This window comes from Triturus cristatus, chromosome 10 (assembly GCF_964204655.1).
Source record: "Triturus cristatus chromosome 10, aTriCri1.1, whole genome shotgun sequence".
In the NCBI taxonomy this organism is placed as follows: domain Eukaryota; kingdom Metazoa; phylum Chordata; class Amphibia; order Caudata; family Salamandridae; genus Triturus; species Triturus cristatus.
In genome coordinates this window covers 605,668,206-605,685,995 of record NC_140593.1, presented here as the reverse complement: position 1 = coordinate 605,685,995, position 17,790 = coordinate 605,668,206, and the positions used below count along the sequence as shown (strand labels likewise).

Below are 17,790 nucleotides of genomic sequence, written 5' to 3'. Positions count from 1 at the left end.
AAGTCCCTCCGCGGAAGTAGACTAGTCCTGGGGCTGATCTCTACAGTCCACAAAGTACATACACATATAAGTATTTAATAAGTATGTACTAAAGTATATACAAGACGTCTTGAATGCTCGACCCAAAAACGTTGCTTCCCTTACCACAGTCGCCAGTAGGTAGTTATAGTTAGGACCAAAGTTTCCATAGGAAAAGCGTTTTTTGTTTTGCCAATAACTTTGGTGCCGTTTGACGACTTCACGAAATTTGCAAAAAACCTCTTAGTTCAGCTGCTGTGTCAAAAGTTTCGGGGTGATCCGTCAAGCATGGGCGGAGAAGAAAAAGGGGGGGGATCCCAAAACACTTTTACCCCATGTTATGTTTATAGGGATTTTTCATTTTTTTACACAACTACAGCCTGAACTGCTAAACGAAATTACAGCAAATTTGGCAGAAAGCAAGATGTTTGTCGAGCAAGCGTGTGGTTTGTGATTTGTTGTAAACCCGTTCAGTAGTTTCAGAGATATTTAAGTTAAAAAAAAAATGAAAAAAGATAGCTGGGAGCCCAAAATCCTACTGAAATCCTACTGAAATTTGATTGGCTGCTAACACTTCAAAATGGAGGCGTTGGCAGCCAACTTGGGACTTGGTCGGACAGAGCCCACAAAAAATGTAAAAAGAAAAAAAAGCAAAGGCGACGGTAGAAACACCCCGACCCACCCTCCCCACCCAAGGCCTCGGGAGGAGGGGGATTGCATTTTTTAAAATGTTGGCAGGATCATTATTGGCCCCCAAATGGGCCAGGTCCCGGGGCATTATGCAGATATAGGAAGGGGGAGCACAGGCTTATAAATACCCTGGGGACCCCCACCTCCCCAGAGCTTCTTTCTAAAACAAATGTGGGGGAAGGCCCATAGGACCTCTCCCGCTGCCCCGGAAACCACCTCGTCCCTGGCGCTCATAATTTTATAAATGAGGGGGCCTCATGGATTCCTCCAATGCCCAGGGACAGCCACCTTCCCGGGCTTTACTTGAAAATAATAAGAGGGAGCTGCATGACCCCCCGCAGCCCCGGGGGTTGCCAACTTCCAGAGACTTCATATAGACTATGCGGGGCTCATGGAACCCCCCCACCGCAGCCCCGGTGACTGGCACATCCCCGGGGCTTTAATTAGAAATAATGCAGGGGCGCGCGGCCCCCCCCACCTGTGCAGTCCTAGGGACCACCATCTCCCAAGATCAGAGAAAGAGGGCATAGCCTCCGAAGACCACTCAGCAATCCCGCTGTGTGTGCCTTAGTGGAGGTAACAGGAGGGCTTGTTGGCCCCAAAGGATGCCCTTGTGGGCCAACTACCCCTCCTGTTACCTTCAGTAATTCCCACAGACCATGATTGCAAAGAGGTCTTTGGAGGCCACGCACCCTTCCTCCACCATTGTGCAAACGCTTCTCCTGGTGCTCTACTGGTTGGGGAATTAAATCATCTTAGATGCTGAGAGACCTTGGGGGCCAAGAAGCCATCCTGGGACTTTCTGTAAGTCCAACACAGCGGGCCCCGCCTCTTTTCTCCACCACTCTGCAAACGCCATTACTACTTTAAAAAAAATGAAATTCACTGAAAAAACAAAGGTTACAGGGACGTTATAGTTAGGCTTAGGTTTTGTAGTGAAGACAGGGTTTGCCTGCACACATTGCTATGTTAGCATAAGCGTTTTAGAAGTTAAACTCCATCTTGCCACTTTGCTGCTTTTGCACACGACACCACATGTAACTGTTATTATAGGTAAACCTGCTTGCTTGCTTTTTCTTCACATGAGAACGGTCTGTTTTTCACATCCCTAGACTCAAACCGCAACCTTAGTCTGAACACTGTGTGCAGAAGCCTTCAAGGTCAAATAACAATGTATGCTGTTGAATTCAGGTTGATCGGCCCACGCTCTAGACACAACAAGCACACAGCTGCAAATATCTGAAACTCGGGTGCTTTTAATATTGCATTGCATGCATGATACTGGCACTTGGAGAAAACCTTTCCAGCAACAGAGAGCGTTGCTGATCCTGTGATGTGAATCACCTAAGCTGATCTTGGAGGTATGGGGTTCCCCATCCGAACCTAGAGACCTTCTATTATTATAAAACTAGCTTCTAGCCAGAGGAGGGTGGTACACAAGGCGCTATAAGACCTGTTTCCACTATCATTATAATAGGATTTCTCCCTTTGTGTTTTATGGAATTGTAACAATGCTGATGGTTTTATTTCTGATCATTTGTCTGCTAATGTTAGCCAAAATACTGCATCTTAGAGCACGTAGTTTAAAATAAATATTTTAAACTTTTCAGTGTCTCTGATTACTCATGTTGTGGACTTGTATGAGAATAAAGACGAAAGAGTGTTCTTGATTCCCATCATTCCTGAGAGTACCCTAAGTCTCTTGTTCTGGGTTTTCTAATCATTGGTAGCTTTGCTGTAGTACGGAGAACGAATGAGATACTGATGCTAGTCGGATAGGGGTTCTGGGTACTGAGGTGAGTTTTTGGTACACCACAGTTCACTGAGGTCCTGGTTTCCTGCGCATAGTTCTGTGCATGAGCAGAATCCCCGCAACATGGTGCACCTAACATTTGGTCTTTTATTCGAGACGCTTTAGTAGTGCTTTATTTGTCCACAACACTCTCACTGCTGTTTCCGGTTGACAGAAGTGACGAATTAACCTACCTATCTGAATAAATTATAGGTTCATTCAAGCTTGACAATTAAAAAGGTTTCATTTTGAATTACTGCCCCTTTTTTGTGCTACAGTTTAATATAGATTGTTTTTCTTCACTACGTACTTATGGCTGAGGTTGCTATTGCAGCGCATAGCCGCGCACCACTCCGGCATCATCTGACGCAGTTTGGGGTGCTTGACGATGGAATGTCAGTAATCTTTGTAGTGAGTGTCGATGCATCGTTCCCCTATGAGCTTTTCTACTCTTGGTTTACGTTTCCTGAAGTGGATGCGGATGATAATACGTTCCACTCTTACACTCCTACGGCAGTACCTGCGAATTACACACCATATAGGACACAGGTGATTCCGATTTCCGCTTGGCAGCATCGTATTTGGTTCAATGGAGCCCTCCCCGACACCGTAACTCCGGTTTGGTTAGGTCCCTTGTCCATCACTGGGGCCACTTGGCCAGTCTTGGCTGGGTTTACACCTCATCCACGTTATTTGCTAGCATCGATGGACGACTCACGTCAGCTACATACCGCTTTGATAGCGGTGCATAGGGCTTTGGTGCAATACGTCTCATGCAATCTCCAGGTGGGGGCAACTGGAGTTGCGACACAACCAGTTGGACCGGCCGGGATTTCTATTAGTCCCGTCATAGTTAATTCGGTAATGGGCAAGCGCCCACAGAATAAGGACGATATGCCTTATTGGCTTGCTGAGAAATTTGACCAGCTGGAAGCAGTATTTCACAGGATTCTTACAATTAGTTTGCAGAAAGACTTAGTACCTGAAGTAACAGATTGTGAGAACTGGGGTAAAGCGTTTGCAGCAGTCTACGCGAAGTGCTTCGGTACTCAGTCTATGACTGTACTGCCCTCCGTGACTAGGCGTGTTCAGGATGAGCACTGTCCGGAGGCGGCGGTCGAGTTGGGAATGAGGCTTGTTGGCGTGTTTGACGTAGTTGCTGATCTCACCCTTGCTAACGTCAAGGGAGATGCAGTTAACTTTCAGGTGAATGAGCTGCGCCTCGTCGCCGATAAACCCTGGCAGTTACCGAAGATTATTGCGGAGGCTTATAAGACCATTGGCCGCAATAGTTTGGGTGTTAAGCCTTTTGCTAAAATAACAGCACAACCGCAAACTCAGACGGTGAAGGCTGCTAAAGACTACCGTCCTGTTTTTCCTAAACAAAATTGGAAAACTAAAAAACAGGGGAAGCAGCAACAGAAACAAGGCTTACGTCCTGCGTCACCAATACCAGTGCCTACTGAACGCGGCAGAGGTTGTGGTGCACCTCCAGGACGTGAGCAGCCTCGCCCGGCTGATGGCAGGACAACTTTCCACGTCGACAACCTCAGTTTTAGAAAAAGAAAGTTGCTGCACTGACAGCGAGGTATGCCACAGATAGTGAGAACACAGCTTCGGAACATGACATGGGCACTAACGCAGCGGAAGTTACAATAGTGCTGCAAGCACTGTGTCCATATCTGAAGGCGACAGCAACTGACACGTTTATTACTGTAGAAACTGCTGACACTAGAGTGGCTCCCCCTGACAGACTATATAACATAGTCCATTTAATTGAAGGTGACATGCAACGTATAATAAAAGGGATTTTGGGGGAAAATCTGACCTCTACGTATGACATTTTGTTAGCAGAGGAGGACTGGCCCCCACCTTTCGTTTTGGCGGCTCCGAGAGGGGAGGAGGTAATCCTCCCCTCTTTTGCACACACTGTGCCTAAGGAGCAGGTGCAAACTTTGCTGAAGAATGGGCTCAGGTTGTACCGTACTCAGGTTGGTTGGGATAAAGTATCACCATGCCATGAGAATCCATTACGGTCAATGCCACAGCCACAACCCCAATATCCCATGCGCCAGGAAGCTAGAGCTCACATTGCAGAAATCCTTGAGCAATTGGAATATCAAGGAGTAATTGAAACATGTGTGTCACCCATCAATAATCCTCTTTTATAACTAAATCTGATGGGTCCTACCGCCTAGTTTTGGATTATCGGCGTTTGAACTCTCATTGTCGGACGTGCGCGGTACAGAATACCCATAGTTCTGCCCTCATTGATAGTCTTGTGAGAAAGAAGTTTAAGACCACACTTGACATTTCAAATGGCTTTTACAGTCATAACCCTTCTGGCGGTAAACAAAAACAATTTAAAAGATTAGCCATGGGCTATAAAAACAGCCCAGGCGTCTTTGCCGCACGTGTTGTCTCTCTGTTAGAGAGCATTGACCCAGATGCGTACTCGTATGTTGATGATATTTATCTCACGGACGACGAATTATGGCCACATCTGTGTAGCGTTGACCGCATCATTGTCATGTTTGCGGACTTCGGTTACAAATTTAACTTTGCAAAATCACAGAGTACACAATGTTGTTTTTGGGTTATGAGCTCAACATTGAAGGACGAGGTTTAGCACCTCACTTCCTGGAGAAATGCGCATGTTAGCGCACTCCAACAACTGGGTTTTTTGAATTTCTGGCGTACTTATATATCCTGATTATCTTGCATCTAAATACTTATTGACACGTGATAACCACCCAAACCTCGTAATAAGAATTGTGCCAGGTGCAGTGGGATTCACGTACTTAACATTTATTGAGGGAGACACAGTCCCTATTGCTTACAAGTCACACTTGTACACTTCGGCTGAAATGCACTTTTCCACAGTCAAGAAAGTATTGACTACTGAAAGAGAGAGCGCTGTCGCAGGGTAAACGCATGTTGGTTGTCACACCATATCCTGCCCTTGAGGCAGTGACGAAGGCCAGTGTACCTAATTCTAAAGCTTTGCATCCACGTTGGATACAATGAGCCACTTCCTTGACTTCTGCAGATGTCACATTTATCTTCTATTCCTCATTACAAACTCAGGAGTACTTGCAGTATGAATTTGTTCATCCAGCTCCTCAGTCCATGCGCCCGCTTGAGGATTATCATTGTATCATTTACACTGACGGTTCGGCGCAACCGGTGACGGAATCTAAGCATGCTTATTCAGCGGCCTACACAATAGTGGCTGGTACCATTGTAAATGGAGAATTCAAGTCAGATGTCGTGCACATGCAGACATTAGGGGACTGTACTGCCCAGTTGGCAGAGCTACGTGCTCTGGTGCTTGCACTAGAGTTTGCTGATCCCCCTGTGACTACTCTTATTGTAAGTGACTCTTACCACTGTGCTCAGTCTTTCAACGACAATTTATTCTTTTGGACTCAGAATGCATATCGAGATTCCAAAGGTAGCACAATCAAACATGAAATGCTTTGGGTTCGAGTTGCAGAACTTAAAGAACGTCTGCCTCTCGTGAATGTAATTCATACTCTTGGACACCAGCGCCTAGGAGTACACGCTGTTGGTAACAGTTTAGCAGATGAAGCAACGAAAACTACAGTGGCAACCTATCTAGTAGCAGCAGTTAGAAGATCCAAAAGTAAGATTGATGATGACATCTTGGCAGCTATTTCTGCGACAGAGAAGGGAGATAATTGCCCTAGAGGTTTCCCTTCTAAATACTCTTATCATTTAAGTCCTGATCAAGTGCCCTATGTGAGAATTAACGACGTTGGTGACAGATTGATTCCCAACGCGGACCGCAGGCTTTCCTTGCTAACAGCTGCTCATGAAGGTATGGCCTCGGCTCATGCAGGCGTCTCAGCGACTGTCACTATCTTGCAACAACGTTACTGGTGGCGCGGATTGTATAAACGGACTGTGATTATGTTCTTACTTGTGACATTTGCCAGCAGAGTAAACCTTCGACTGCTGCGCGTCCACCTCAAACACAGTTGTACATATCTAATAAACCACTTGGGTGTGTTTATTTAGATCACTGAGGTCCTTTCTACACTGATACTGCGTATAAGTTCATCTTAGTTGCAGTGGATTTGTGCACACGTTTTCTATGGGTTTGGCCACAAAGGAGTGCTGATGCTCGAACTGTCATCAGGGATTTGCGTGTCTTTGGGGGAATTTTTGCATGTGGTCCCTCCATTCAGACCAGGGTCCGGCATTTGCCTCTAAGGCGTACAAGGAAGCCATGAGGTCTTTGGGGGTCCAAGTCAAATTTTTGTCTCCATACCGGCCTGAGGTCAATTCTGTTGTGGAACGAATGAACCATGACTTAAAGCAATCCTTGACAGCTAGGGTTTTAGGTACTGTCATAAACTGGTTGGTCCATTTGTATAGCGTTCAACGTGCACATTATAATCTCCCTAGAAGGTCTCTGGGTGGTCGGACCCCATACAAAATGCTCTTTGGCATAAAAATGTTTGTCCCGGACCTTGATGATCTAGACATGGCGGCGTCGGCCGCACCCTTTGACGTAGATGATCACTCTGCTGTGTTAGAGAATCTACAAGAGGCTTGTGACAGTCTTGCAAAGGAACACTTGCCCTCCACAACTGATGCTGCACTTCAGATTCCGGTAGTTGGCTGGCTACCTTGAGTCGATGACCTGGTCCATGAGAAGGTGGAGAACAAGGAGGAGTTTGCCCCTCTTATCGTGCACCTGTTCCAGTGCTTGGCGTGCAGGGTACAAGAACAGTCATTTTACCTCCACTTCCTGGTCGCAAGGATAACAGGTACATCTCCATTGACAATGTCAAACTACAATGAGTGGCCGATTCTTCTTAGTATGACTCCAGCGGTCTCTTGTCCAGCAATGCTGATAAATTCTGTTTTGGCTCCGGCAAATACGAACAGGCCTGACATTGCTATCGAGATGCCTACAGTTACTAATCCTTTATTGACTCCACCGGCTGGTGGTCCCCATGAAGATACTGAGTATACCTATCCCACAGATGTGTTGTTGCCTGGTGTGCAATCAAGTGCAGTTGACCAGTCACGTTTTTCATTTGACACTAACTCTACAACATCGAATGCCCCATCGAAAATTTCTATTTTTGCTGTTTGGTTTAAAATACATTTTTTAATTCCCCCTGGACTTACATTTGGCTGGTGCTCATATCTACTTTTTTGTTTACGGCGATTGGATTTGTGGTTGTCTTTTGTCGTCTAGTGAATGGACATTATCTTACCGAAACATCTACAATTAGATTAATTGATGGAACTTTGGCAACCCACTCTTCATCACACATCATGAAGAGGGACCAGACTTTTGTTAATATTACTGCCTGGCCTGTGTTAGATGGAATAGTATGGGATGCTGTAAAATTTCAAATTTGTGGCCCTACAAAGGTGATCAATGTCCCCAATGTACTTCGTGTTTCTATGGGGGATGTTGTGAAACAAAACATACGCTCTGATGATTGGGATGTCCAAGCCGTTGAGGCTCTTTTTTCTGATTTGAAATATTATGCTGCTTTTGATGCTGAAGATTTGTACTTGGACTCAGAATTATGCAGAGTTATTTTGCTACCAACACTATGGCAATCATTTCCTGCATAAAGCGAATACATTTAGAAATGTCGTTAATTATACACAATGGGAACATTGCCCAGCTCCCATTGAAGGTAGTTCGAAAACTATATTGAAAGAATTTACATATTTTACAGATTTTAGTGAATCCAATCCTGAGGCCTTTTATTTAAAAATATCTGCTAAATCCACTTCTAAAGTTAGGCTTACACACACTAAATTACTGAATTTGAAGTTCTTTATGGATGAATTAGCTATTGGGGGCTATGAGCTGTGGAAAGATACCATTGATCTTAAATCTGTTTGGCGTTCTAAAGCCTGGCAAGCGCAGGGCACTGAGGCTTTACATTATGCGTGCCTTATCCCGAACCATATGTTGTTTTTGAATTCGACTATTTTTCAAACCACTTGCTTTGGATTGGCTACTTTGAAAAAAATGAATGCCCTTACCATTCCTGATCTAAGTGCTTATCCTTCCTTACTGACAGATCCCAAGTGGTCGCCATGGGTGAGCACAGTTCAAGGCCATTTGTGTTGCCCTGTGGGGTTCCTCAGGGATCTTCTTTGAGCCCGACCCTGTTTAATGTCTATGTCTCATCCCTGGCCCCTATTATTAAGTCCTTGGGTTTTGATCTGACATCTTGTGCCAATGATACCCAAATTGTGGTATCTCTGCGGCCAGGATTGGAGGGTGGCATGGATAACTGCTTTCATGAATGCATGATGGCAGTGAGTCGTTGGATGGCAGAAAACTGCTTGAAGCTGAATTCTGATAAAACAGAGGTGATGATTTTCGGAAATGTCCCAAATTTTTGGAATGCAAATTGGTGGCCTGTTACTATGGGGAAACTCCCTGCCCCGGTTCAAAAAGTAAAACATTTGGGAGTAATTGTCGATGATAAGTTGAATCTGGGTGCCCAAATTAATTCGGTGTCTTCCTCTACAGCTTTTGTCCTGAGCACGGTAAAAAAAATTCTGCCTTTCTTGCCAGCAGGGAGTCAGAAAACAGTGGTCACTGCCCTGGTGCTGTCAAAGCTTGACAACTGTAATAGCCTCTACCTAAATATTCAGGAACGTTTCCTGAATAAATTACAAAGGCTTCAAAATGCAGCCACCAGATTACATACCGGGGGCCCTAAGTTTGCGGCTATCTCCAAGGAAATTCAGAAGTTGCACTGGCTCCCTGTCAGAAAGAGGGTACTTTTTAAAGCTTTGAGCACCGTTTTTAAAGCACTTAATGGGATTGGTCCAGAATATCTACAGAATCAATTTAAGTGGTACACACCCACAAGAAATTTACGCTCCTCAGGTGCTAAATTGGTGACTGTTCTGAAGGTAAAAAAGGTCTCCTGGGGAGGCCGAAGATTTGTATTCGGAGCGGCTAAGGCGTGGAATGATCTTCCGGTTCAGCTTAGAAATGCACCTGATCTGTTGTCTTTTAGAAGGGAACTCAAGACTTGGCTGTTTATCCATTAGAATTTCTCCACTGCCATTAAATAGTCTGGCTCTTCTTGGTAACGGCCAGTAGGAAGGTAACTAGCGCCAGGACACCCCAGGGTAACCGTTGGGCTTTACAAATTAATTAACATAACATAACATCCTACCTGGGCCAATCACACAGATCTGTCCCATGATGAATTACAGTCACTGATTTCTAATACATCCTTCAATATTTCCAACTTAGATCCCCAAGGATGGTTATTATGGCAAAAAACTTCAGACTCATGTCAACATCATTTTCTGGGTCTGAGATCAGGCTATACACAGGTAAGGGTAGACCCCCGGTTTGAAACCTCCCATTCTGCTACTACCTATTCAGTAGGTAAATTATGTTAAAACTGGCTTAAACATTCCACCTTAGCGTCACTTTAACTTCATTTGTCACAACTGACTGACGATGTTGATTTGAATGATTTTGTTAAAGGCCCTATAGGACGCAGGTCCAAAAGATGGGTATATGCTATTTACAACGAAGATGGAAATTATCTCAAATTGAAGCTGCTTCTAGATTGAGGGCTATTGATCAAGCTAATTTGGAAAAAGTGCTTGCTGTCATTGATAATAGCATTAATACTCTAACTTCCAGAATTTACACATTAGATAATATTGTTTCATCTGTTGTGGATATTGTACAGGATTAGGGGTGGGCGGAATTTGCGAAATTCACTTTCGCAAATTATCGCGAAAATGTTAAAAATCTCTGCAAACACGCGGAAATATCGCGAAGATGCAGAAGTTTTTTTCCCGCCCGTTCGCGGTATTTTCTGCGTGGTCGCGGCTGGCCAACTTACCCATGCGGTTGCTCGCGGGCGCGGCCATCTTGTTTTCACTTGTCTCGCGGTGCATGATCGCGAGAAGAAAGACGTGATCGCACGACGCATGACGTTACTGCGAGCGCGAACTGTCGCGAGACAGCGCAAACGGCTACCAACAATCCAACATCTCGTGGCGAACGCGACCGGATCGGGAAAACTTGTCGGCGAACGCGGGGATTCAGGTAAGGCGATCGTGCGCACGCGAGAATGTATTTTACAGCGCGAGCAAGAAACAAATTATCGCTAAGCTGCGGAATGCGGAAATTTTGACATTGTCGCGCTTTCCGCGGAACGCGAAAATGCCAAATTATCGCAATTTCCGCAAACGGAACGGAATTTTGGCCCAGGCCTATACAGGATGACATGTCTGTTTTATACCATGGTCAAAATCAATTGCGTTCTATAATACAGTCTGCATGGACTTTACAAACATTGAAGGCTGGGAAAGTTCCATGGGACTACATGAATACATCCTCTTTCTTTTTGCCATTTAATCTGACTGATAAACAACAGTTTATGTCCATGAAGGATGTTACATATTCGCTATTGAATATTGAAAAGTTGGAACCTTTACCATTTTCTGTGGCCGAATCAAACTCGGCTGTGTGGTTTATTCATGGGTTAATCACACTTCCTTTTCCATTGTTTAAGTTCAGTTCATGTATGAAACACTATGCCTTAGGCAGATATGAACCATTGGGTAGAGCTTTTCTCCATGAAGTTTGGTCACTCCCATTTACATACAGGTGCCTGAGAGAGGGTAAAGAGGTTTATTTAAAAGGAGAGGAGTGCACTTCTACAACTAATCATTCATTAGTTTGCAAGAATATACAATTGCATGGCGCGTGCAATGTTCACGCACCGAATTTAGCTTGCATTTTAAAGGGAAATCCTGTGCCAGCGATTACACCAACTTTCACATTACTAGCTAACGGTATTTATTTGCTTTTAAATAATGAGGCGTGTTGCGGGATGCTATCAGGGATTCCGTACATTGTAACTGTCTCACAACGTGTAGTTTGTTGTAAAAATGTGCTTTTCCCGCCCCCGCATGGGAGACTCGATATATCGATCTGGCCTTCCATACCAACCTGTACTTCCATGACTGTATGGGATCCATTTCAACATGGATGTCTGCTAACTGTTTAAAACTCAACTCAGCTAAGACTGAGGTGTTGAGATTCGGGAACAATCTTCGGATATGGACACCTGAATGGTGGCCTGAGAATCTTGGTCTCTGTCCTATACCATCCAGGAAAGCCAAAAACCTGGGCATGTAATTGGTGATGATAAACTCACCATGGGGTACCATGTGAGCAAGGTGACTTCTGCATGCTCCATGGTTTTCAGAATGATTAGGAAAATGTGGTTCTTCCTGTCTGAAGGGAGTTTGAGGACGGTGGTGACGGCACTAATTATGTCACGTCTTGATTACTGCAACAGTTTATATCTCAATGTTCAAAAACAACATCTGAACAGGTTGCAGGTGGTTCAGAATGCAGCAGCTAGATTGCTGACCGGGACATCTACGTTTGTTTCAGTCAAAGGAGAACTAAAGAAATTGCATTGGCTTTCAACTCATTTGAGATCTCGCTTTAAGGCGCTCTGTATTGTTTTTAGAGCCTTGAATGGAACAGGTCCTGAGTTTCTTAAAAATAAGTTTTCATGGTACATCCCTAACAGAACTCTAAGGTCCACAGGTGCCAAGCTAGTGAACACTCCCTCTTTCAAGAAAACAAACTGGGGAGGTAGAAGCTTTGTGTATTGTGCCTCTAAGGACTGGAATGAACTCCCTCTCACTTTGAGAAATGCTTCTGATCTTATTTCTTTTCGGAAAAATCTTAAGACATGGTACTTTTCCCAGTTTTAGATCCTTGCTATCCCAGGTAATCAGTGTTTAGCGCCAGGACACCTAAGGGTAATCGTGCGCTCTAGAAGTGTTAATAACATAACATAACCTTGAAAGCAGAGTTCAACAAGATGAGCAGAATAAGGGCTCTATTGTACCAAAAAGAAGTCGCCCTAACTTCCTGTTGTGAAACATTTGTCCTTCACGTAGCTAACTCCCGCACCGAGGTACATGCGCTTTTGAATACTGATCTCCCACTTCATTTCGGTGCCCTGATTCACACTATATTCAATGCCTCATCAACAACTGGCTTGGCGCATTTTTTCAAATTTGTGGGCTCCGGCCTTGTGACCTCGTTCCAAACTATATTTGGTGTGATACCGGCATTTTTTCATTCTATTTTTTCCAGCGTCTTCAGCGGGCTTCCATTAATCCTGGCCTTGGCTGCTGGTGTGCTTCTGCTGGTTTGTTTGCTCCGCAATGGCTGCACAATCTGTGTCACACGATAGCCTGCCCCGGCTGCTACAACTTCGCAACGAGATACTTGAATACTATGGAACACTACCTCTGGCCACTTTGAGTGTAGCCTATGGATTGTTCTTCCGGTTCTCATACTTTACTTGCGTGCAACCTGTTTTCCTTTGCCTAGATTGTACATTTGAATGGGCCCTGGATTTGTGCCTCTCAAACACGGCGTCTCCTGTCCCGGATTATGATCGACTGATGAGTCCCTTAGTGGCTCATGAGTTTGTCAGGTGGCGAGAACCGGCAATGCGCTGCTCGCGCTCCTCATGCGCCCGTCAGAACAAACGGCCTCTATGGGAACTCCATTTCCCAGACCTCCCGGCGGATCACGCCCCACGTGACCGGCGCCGGGCGCGACAAGGGATAAAGCCACTCCCGAACAACGAGCGGTGCCGATGATTCCTGCCAGCTCCGCATACCCTTATGTGGACGCCTTGCTCCTGTCCGGTATCCTCGACCCTGCCCTCACCGTTGCATCCAGGAACCCTGTGCCCCAGCTAGGGGAATCTTGTAAACCACCCCGACGCGAGGGAGACTCCCAGGAGAACACAGCCCTCAGCGAGTCCTTCTCCAGCGGAAACCCCCGGCGCTCCTCTGCCCACGCCTGGCTGGGTCCAGAGTAGAAGTGCGAAGGTGAAAACCTCGTCGATCACCCCCGACGCTAGAAGGACGCCCCAGAGACCTCCGCATTCAACACTCCAGACTCCCAGAAGAACCTCCGGCGCTCCTCTGCCCACGGAGCCCCGGGTCCAGAGTCGCAGCGCGAACACGAGCGCTCCTCTCCCCACGGAGTTCCGGGTTCAGAGTAGCAGCGCGAACAGGGGCGCTCCTCTGCCCAAGGAGTTCCGGGCTTAGAGTCGCAGCGCCCACTTGGTTCACTGCCCTTCGAGACCGTGAGTACTACTGTCTTTGCCTTCAGGGAGGCGTCTTCCGTTTGTTTCCTTTATTGACCCTGATTCACGCTCTGGAGCATTAAGCACTGAGTTTGCAGTGCTGACCTTTGCTCCCAGAGGGGTCGCGCTACCTCGACCAACTGAACCTGCCACTAAGGCCAGCCCTGGACCTAAGGCCGTGAGCCAGTGCCATTGCTTAACTAGGCTACTCGCCTTCTCAGGCTGGGGGGCCTTCCTCCATAGGGCGGGGAAGGTAGCAGGTGAGAATACAACCAAGCGAAAGGTGGGGAGGTAAATGGGGGAGGTCACAAATAACGTGTTGTTAATGGTGTGCTTGTCTCATTCCAGATCCCTCTCCCTGCTGCTCCTTCCCTTCCTTCCCTCACCCACCTGTCTCCTTAGTCCGTGTGTATCACACGTTCTCCGGACTGGGGACGGATGGGAGGTGGATCCCATTAAAGCATCAGCGTCATTCTGAGGAGAGGATTCCCGGCCGCCGTGACAGAGTTAGACTGTTCTGGTATCGGGATTATGGCCTGTGCGGCTGCCCATGGAATCCTAGGGAATTGGGATATATGTCCAGCGGCCCATGACTTCCTGGCACGAAGTTATCTCAAAGAACACGCAAGTTTGGCTCTGATGGTGCTAGAGGCTCCGGCTATCGAAGAACATGTATGTTCATTTACTTTATTAGATTGGATGGCTGAATCCTTTACTGATGATTACAATGACTTCATATTGGAGGCTGTTGCAACATACTGCGCCTATACGTTGATGGAATTAATTGGCAATTTGTACATCTTCAACACGTACTAACTCCAATTTTTTACTTTTATATTTGCTCCGGGATGGGCTGTATACCACCCCTACTTGATTTTTTCTTTTTAGTTTTTTTTCCCACCTCACAATTTCGAACTTTTCACTACCAATTATCCGGTTTGGTAAAATATGAACTTGGTTCTGTCTCAGTCGAACTTGAACTCTGCGTTCCTACATTGCTTACCTATTTTGTTCGTGGTCCGATCAAGGGAGGGTGTAGTGAAGACAGGATTCTGCCTGCACACATTGCTATGTTAGCATAAGGGTTTTAGAAGTTAAACGCCATCTTACAACTTTGCTGCTTTTGCACACGACACCACATGTAACTGTTATTATAAGTAAACCTGCTTGCTTGATTTTTCACATGAGAACGGTCTGTTTTTCACATCACTAGACTCACACCGCGACCTTAGTCTGAACACTGTGTGCAGAAGCCTTAAAGGTCAAACATAATGTATGCAGTTGAATTCAGGTTGATCGGCCCAAGCTCTAGACACAACAGGCACTGAGCTGCAAATATCAAACTCTGGTGCTTTTAATACTGCATTGCATGCATGATACTGGCACTTGGAGCAAACCTTTCCAGCTTCAGAGAGAGTTGCTGATCCTGTGATGTGAATCACCTAAGCTGATCTTGGAGGTATGGGGTTCCCCATTCAAACCTAGAGACCTTCTATTATTATAAAACTAGCTTCTAGCCAGGGGAGGGTGGTACACAAGGCGCTACAAGACCTGTTTCCACTATCATTATAATATGATTTCTCCCTTTGTGTTTCATGGAATTGTAACAATGCTGATGGTTTTATTTCTGATCATTTGTCTGCTTAAGTTAGCCAAAATACTGCATCTTAGAGCACGTAGTTAAAAATAAACATTTTGAACTTTTCCGGGTCTCTGATTACTCATGTTGAGAACTTGTATGAGAATAAAGACGAAAGAGTGTTCTTGATTACCACCATTCCTGATAGTACCATAAGTCGCTTGTTCTGGGTTGTCTAATCATTGGTAGCTTCGCTGTAGTACGTGGAACGAATGAGACACTGATGCTAGTCGGATAGGGGTTCTGGGTACTGAGGTGAGTTTTTGGTGCACCACAATTCACTGAGGTCCTGGTTTCCTGCGCATAGTTCTGTGCATGAGCAGAATCCCTGCAACAGTTTCACTCGTACAAAGCCAGCGAAATTCAGCAGTACTCCTTAGCTGAGCTAATTATAACTCACGCCCCTGCAATGCACCGTTTATGACCTCACAGATTACATCACTTATGCCTATGGTGGTATTCAAGTCTGTGTGCAATTGCCTGCATTATGCATAGTTACATAAGAGTTGTCTCTCTCTGGGAGTGAATGCTGAAGTATAGGTATGTGACAAGATGTACGAGTTCCTGTAAGTATGAGTGAGTGAGTTTGTGAGTTATGGGGTATGGAACTGCTTCTGCAGAACTGTATCCAGTAGGAGTACCCGTCATACGATATATCTCTATATTGGGATAAAGGCTAATGTGCTATTCAGAGTTTGTGAATGTGTACATTAGTGCCTCTATCCTTTTGGTGATAGGTATGTGAGTTGGAATATGACTAACAGGCTGGATGTATAACTGATTACAAATACAAAGTACATATGTCATTCATTAAAAGTTTGAAGTATATGTCTAAGGTTTGAGCACGTAGCTTACTACATATGGCCTAACTATTGCTCACCATAGCAGTCAGTTATATATAATGGAAAAATAGATTAAGGCTTGCAAAGCACTCCTAAAGGACAAGTTACTTACCTTTGATAATGATGTATCTGGTAGAGACATATATTAGTTGTAGATCCCTTACCTTGGACTTTCTCCCAGGTATCAGTCTGGATCTGGAGATTTTTCAAAAGCAGTACCCCTGCGCAACGGTAGGTGGCGTCAATCCGCTATGCATTAGTCGTCAGCACGCGGGCCCTGGGTTGAAGTTGTGGGACCTATAAAGACGCTGCTCATGCACGCTGATGTCAGTTCTTAACACAACTTTCCACGCCAGAGGCACAGAGCCATGAAAGACACTGACCACTGGTGCGCCAAAACTAAGGCCCTTTCGGGTATTCCCTATCCCTAGTAATCAGTTCACAGTTCAGGGAGGATGGGTGGGGTGGTAAAAAATCTACAACCAATACGTGTCTACCAGATACATCGTTACCGAAGGTAAGTAACTTGTTCATCTGATACAGGCTATTAGTTGTAGATTCCTTAACTTAGTATAGATACTCCAGCAATACCGACCCCGGAGGACGGTCTGTGAACTAAGATTACACCAGGAAGTCCCGGAGAACCGAACGGGCAAACTGTCCAGGCAGTAGTGTCTGGTAAACGTATGTAGGGATGCCCACATCACTGCCTGACAGATATCAAGGACTGGGACTCTGCGTGCTAAAGCAGTTGTTGCCACTGTTGCTCTAGTGGAGTAAGCATGCAACCCCACAGGAGGTTCCTTTTTGCCAATGCATAGCATATTTTAATGTAGAAGACAACCCATCGAGTGATGGTCAGTTTTTGCACTTCCCAACCTTTATTTGGCACCCACATAGCCAATGAAGAGTTCATCATCCACCCGAACGTCTTGGGCACAATCAAGATAAAAAGACAGTGCATGTTTTGAGTCCAGACGGTGGAGCTTCTTCCTTGGAGGGATGCAAGGGTGGGTAAAAGGTGAGCAGAGTGATGGATTGTCCCACATAAAAGGACATGACCACTTTAGGGAGGAACAAAGCCTTTGTTCGAAGCACCACTTTATCAGAATAGACAGACAAATAAGGAGGCTTGGAAGACAGAGCCTGCAGCTCACTAACTTTGCGAGCAGAGATGATGGCAATAAGTAAAGCAGTTTTAAGAGTGAGAACTCCGAGAGGGCAATTATGAAGAGGTTCGAAAGGAGCACACATAAGAAAGGTCAAAAACAGACTTAAATCCCATTGGGGCATTAGGAAAGGAGACGGAGGAAACAAGTGAGTAAGGCTCTTAAAGGACATATTTACTAGGGAGACTTGAACAAGGAAGGCTGATCTGGAATTCTCAAAAAGGCAGAGATAGCTGCAAGATAACCTTTAAGGGTGCCCAAGGCAGAGCCTTGCTGAGCCAAAGAAAGTATGTACTAGAGGACAAATAAAAGATGGGTGGAAAGGGGATAAACAGCCTTTGCCGTGCACCATGACACAAACTCATTCCATCTACAGGCTTATGCAGATTTAGTGGAGGGATGCCTGGCTACCAAGATGACATCACAGACTTCGGGTGGAAGGTTGAATGATTTCAACTGCCGCCGC

The 17,790-nt window shown here is 45.5% G+C and overlaps 1 protein-coding gene across 4 annotated transcripts in view; it reads right to left on the bottom strand.

The window, feature by feature from the left end:
* CLEC16A (C-type lectin domain containing 16A) overlaps nt 1–17,790 on the bottom strand; it is a 645,672-nt gene that overhangs the window by 331,407 nt on the left and 296,475 nt on the right. The gene's annotated exons all lie outside the window — the stretch shown is intronic.